Here is a 5814-nt window from a genome sequence, read left to right as displayed (position 1 = left end):
ATTCTATATTGCCCCCATATAACATAAGCGACCCCCATATTTCAATTTTCATGTCGATTTGTAATTATTATTAGACTTACCTATACATAATTTTTTTGTCTAATATATACCACGTATGGACTAACTCACAATTTAGAAAACGATGTTAAGAAGTTTTAAGATACCACAACCCAAGTAATTCGATTGTGGATGACAGTCTTTCGTAGAAGTTTCTACGCAATCCATGGTGGAGGGTACATAAGATTCGGCCTGGCCGAACTTACGGCCGTATATACTTGGTAATTCTACATTTTCTTAAATCCTTCAATGTAAATTCTACGCAAAATTTCACGTAAATCCGAATAAAACTTTAACGTCGTATGAGCTAAAAACATGCGATAGATATATATGAGAGCTATATGTGAAGCTGAATCGATTTCTCCTAAATTAAATAGGGCTGTATTCTAACCTGATTGGTCTAAAACTGCGATCCAGACTTTGATCACAAAAATGTGTTCATTGATAGACATGGACATGGCTAGCCCGATTCAAGGGCCGGTCCTGAGCAATATTGCCAAATACACTGTTTTGTGCATATCATCTCCTTCTGGGTGTTGGAAATGCATGCTCCCTGTTTTACAGTTTGGAGCAGAGCAGCGTTGCCACTACGAATTTTTATTTTGGACCAAAATTTTTCCATATTCGGACCAAATTTCCAATTTCGAAGAAAACTGCGTTAAAAAATATTTTATTGTTGTACATAGTAATTTTATTAAAAAAAATAAAGTAAATCAGAAAGGATTTATATGAAAAAATTGACTTTTTGAAAAGGTCTAATTTTAAAGTCAATTTTAGTTGACATCAACGCGAATTTGTCATTCGATTTGCTGTGATTGAAATGGTATCTAATCACACAATGAAAAAAAATATTCACAGCTCCAAAGATGTTGTCTTTACGCTAATGATTTTGATATTGATTCCCAACCAAAGAAGCAGAAAATTGAAGTGAGGACACATTGACGTCACAAATATATTTTACTAAACTGTCAATAATATTAAAGACGATCTAATTAATTGAAAAATGGGGGGGCGGTCAACTTTAAAAAAAATATTCATATAATCTCATGTGTAGAAAATTTTATTTATGCATAGGTATGTATACAATATTTTTATAATATTAAATTGAGCCGACGGGCTTTTTGGGAAGCAAGTAAATCAATGACTTCTTCAGTTCGGCGATGAACCTTAATGTCGGTTCACCGCCAACCTTTGAATCTACTCTCGCTAGTTGAGTTTCTAAGATACGTCTTTAATCTTTTCATTGTAGAAAATGAATGTTCGGATGAGCAAGTAGTAACTGCAGGGATGGAAAATGCAGTACTGTAGTACTTTTTTCAAAACTTTTTCACCCCGGTCAGTACCGTAGTACACCGCCAATGATTTAGTACCTTTTGTGTAGGCATTTTTGAGTCGATATCAGATTTATGGTACAATAGCTTTGACAAAATCTTTTAATATTTTGAGAAAGTAAATAAGGTTGATATTATTTGCTAATAGTCTTTTACAAATATGGCAAAACAGACATGTTCATGTGGGAAGAAAATCTCGATTTTGTAAAAGACATAGTCAAAAACAGGATTTTATTGAACTTCAAGAATGTTTTAGTCGAAAAAAGAATGCGATTCTATATTATCGATTTTTTGTTTCGGTAGAAAATGTTGTCAAAATTTTATTTCTATATAGAATTTTTGTACAATTTTATTTTTACAGAAAATGTTGTCAAAATTTTATTTCAATTGGAAATTTTGTAAAAATTTTATTTCTATAGGAAATTTTTGCAAAATTTTATTTCTATAGAAAAATTTTGCAAAATTTTTTTTCTATAGAATTTTTTTGCAAAATTTTATTTCTATAGAAAATTTTTGTAAAATTTTATTTATATAGAAAATTTTGTCAAAATTTTATTTTCTTTAAAATTCAGTCTCTTGACAATAATCTTCCAGTGAAATGTTTGTTGAAATTTAGTAAAAAGTACCTTTCCGCTCAAAAAATACCTTTTTTATACTTTCTTAAAAATTTTATTTTCCATCCCTGAGTAACTGGCAAAATTAACAAAATTTTTAAAAGAATATGTACGTTTGGAAATATCTCTTTATTGCTTCCATCGCTGAATTAGGCAGGTTCTTTTTGCAGGTTTTGCGCCATTTCATTTACACATGTGTGTTTGGCTGTTTCGTTGTTGTTGCTATGGCCAAACAAAGCGAGTCATGTTCACAAAAAGAACAAAAAAAACAGACAGCAGAAATACATTTTCCAAAAATTAAATTTGTGGTGCGAGAACAAAAACAATTTGTTTTTTTTTTCGACCGTCGTTTGACGGGCTTTTCAACTAGTATTCTATGATTTGTGCAAGTTTTATAGGTAAGCGTTTTTCAAAATAAAACCTCCAGCTTTTCTTCAACATCTTCGATAAGATTTTTCTATGCAGCTAAAAATATATATTTATTTATATAAAAATAATCATTCATTTCGGGGGGGGGGTTTGATCCCCCTCACCCCCCCCCCCCCCTGAATACTGCCTTGATTTTAAGCACATGAAATCTTTGGCCTCACGACAATATTTTTTTCAGTGCACATATACTATTGAATATGTGATAGAAATTTTAAATATGTACGTACTAGAAATAAATTATAAATTTTATCAAATTTATTTCATAAGTTTAAAAATTAAAAATCTTTTGGACCAAATTCCGTTTGGTCCGACCATCGGACCAAATTTAAAAATTAGAAATTTTTTGGACCAATTTTTCCGATAGGACCAAAACAGTAACGCTGGAGCAGAGTATGCAAATAAACGCTACAGTATAATGGTAGATAAAAAATTTCAAATAAATCGAGTACAAAATTCTCTCCGTTATTTTAATAACAAATTTCGTTTCTAAAATTTCGTTTCTTAGAAAAGAAATAATTTTTTGTAGCATATGAATTATTCGACTTCACCTGAATATTTATTATATTTTAATACCTTCATTTCTGAAACATTCTCTCATACGTATTGCGGTGATTACCCATATCCGGGATGTATAGGATTTAGCACAGAAGAATATTTCTCTTGAACAGTGTGAACAGAATAAACATTTTTCCGATGATGTCGGTGATAATGTATTAATAATACGATAATGGATAATATTGTATGTATGCATGTATTTATTTATTTATGTGTTTTGTTGTTTTTGTTTTTGCTTTCTTTTATGTTTATTAAATTGTTGATATATGAGTTTAAATATTTCATTTTCAACTTAACTCACAAATGCATGGATGCATTAAATAGAGCTCAATGACACACTTGCAACATACAAAGAGATACCAAGAGAAAATCACTTAGTGTACATGGACATAATTATGAGTATTACAGAGAGCACACACACACACCCAAGCGCACACATGTACTCACTCTCTTACTAGGTACATTCATTTATTAATGCAATTTACAAAATCATGAGAAAAAAATCATTGATATTCAAAATTATGACAATTAGGAGATGCATATGTACACACAAGGCAAGCATTTCATTGTGTAGGTCATGCGTGTATATCTGTGGCTTATAATTAAACCATGATGTGGCAGCTGAAAAGCGTTAAATCCCTTAAAAACAGCATGAACTGGCATCATCAATGCATTTCATTTTGGTATTTTTTAATTTAATTGTACTCGTAGTAATATTTATTTATTTTTTGTATTATTTCAATTTTCATCCTTTTTGTTATTGTTTGTCAGTGCATGCACTCTTAATGCATTCATAAAGATAACGAAATCTATTTTTAATAAATTAACCACATTTTATGGTTATTATTATTATTTTTTTTTTTTTGTACATTTGTTAATTGTATATATTTATAATGTTTATGTATGTTGTATGTGAGTATTTAAGACTGTATGTAACACATATGTATACAGATATACTTATTGTGGTATGTGTTGGTAATACCATGATTTGCATAATTAACTTAAAGTTAACATCGTTTATGCCAGAGTGTGGTCAATGCAAACTCAAGCGACCAACCGCTCACCCGCTCGCCCACCATTGTGTTTGTGTGTGTGGTTAATTCCTCAATTGATTTGTAACATCGGTTATCCATAATCGGTGAATGAGAATTGAGTATCATCATTGCGTTTTGTAAGTTTGGTGAACCACAATTGATAAAGTTGAATTTTATGATGATAGAAAGATGACTTTAGACACTGTGAATAGTTGATTAAATGAATATTGATGATGTCGTCAATGACAAGTGATTATAAATGCTCTACATTATAGATTTTAATACACATGCATGCATTATGAAAGCAATGTAATTAACGAGTCGAAAGGAGGGTTGTTTAAAGAAAAATAAAAAATTTGGAAAACGGGTCTAGCAAACGTTGGTCTTTTGCTACGAGAAGTTAATTAAAAAATTGTTTCTTAACAAATTTTATTTTTTTCCTTAACCCTGGAAAGTCATCCTTATTTTTTGTACACTAACGTCATCCTTTGTCATTTTGACTACGGCCTATTTTAAGACGCTTTAATTTTCATCATAATTAAAAATGACAACCAAAATTGAATTTATTTTATTAATCAATTGGTTATTAATTAGGTTGAATTAGTATAACTTACATTTCTCATTTCCTAATCGTCTAAAACGCATTTTAGATCGAAAATTAAATTACGCGTCGTCATATTGACGAAGGATGACTGTCTGAGTTAAATAAAAATCTTTTGTTTTTACTAAAACCACAGGGAATGAAGTTCTGTCTTTTTCTAAGAATCAACAGCTTTATAATGAAAACAGGTCAATATTTGATATAAAAACATTTTTGCAATTTTGAACTCCAATTGATATATCCTCCACCATAGGATGGAGGTATTTTAACTTTGTCATTCTGTTTGTAACACATCAAAATATTGCTCTAAGATCCCATAAAGTATATATTCTGGGTCGTGGTGAAATTCTGAGTCGATCTGAGCATGTCCGTCCGTCCGTCTGTTGAAATCACGCTAACTTCCGAACGAAACAATTGACTTGAAACTTGGAACAAGTAGTTGTTATTGATGTAGGTCCATAATTACATATAGCCCCCATATAAACCGATCCCCCGATTTGCCTCTAAGAGAAGCAAATTTCACCCGATCCGGCTGAAATTTGGTACATGATGTTAGTATATGGTTTTTAACAACCATGCAAAAATTGGTCCACATCGGTCCATAATTATATATAGCCCCCATATAAACCGATCCCCCGATTTGGCTTCCGTAGCCTCTAAGAGAAGAAAATTACATCCGATCCGGCTGAAATTTGGTATATGATGTTAGTACATGGTCCCTAATGACCATGCAAAAATTGGTCCATATCGGTCCATAATTCTAAATAGCCCCCATATAAACCGATCTCCAGATTTGACCTCCGGAGCCTCTTGGAAGATAAAAATTCAGTTGAAATTTGGTACGTGGTGTTAATATAAGGCCTCAAACACCCATGCAAAAATTGGTCGAAATCGGTCAATACTTATATATAGGCCCCATATAAACCGATCCCCAGATTTGACCTTCGGAACCACTTGGAAGAGCAAAATTCATCCGATTCGGTTGAAATTTGGTACGTGATGTTATTATATGGTATCCACCAACCATGCAGGAATTGGTTCATATCAGTCCATAATTATATATAGCCCCCATATAAACCGATCCCCAGATTTGACCTCCGGTGCCTTTTGGAGAAGCAAAATTCATCCGATCGGGTTGAAATTTGGTACGTGGGGGTAGTATATGATATTTAACAACCATGCCAAAAGTGGTC

The sequence above is a fragment of the Haematobia irritans genome, chromosome 2, assembly GCF_050003625.1.
Source record: "Haematobia irritans isolate KBUSLIRL chromosome 2, ASM5000362v1, whole genome shotgun sequence".
Taxonomy (NCBI): Eukaryota; Metazoa; Arthropoda; class Insecta; order Diptera; family Muscidae; genus Haematobia; species Haematobia irritans.
Note: the sequence above shows the minus strand (reverse complement) of the source record.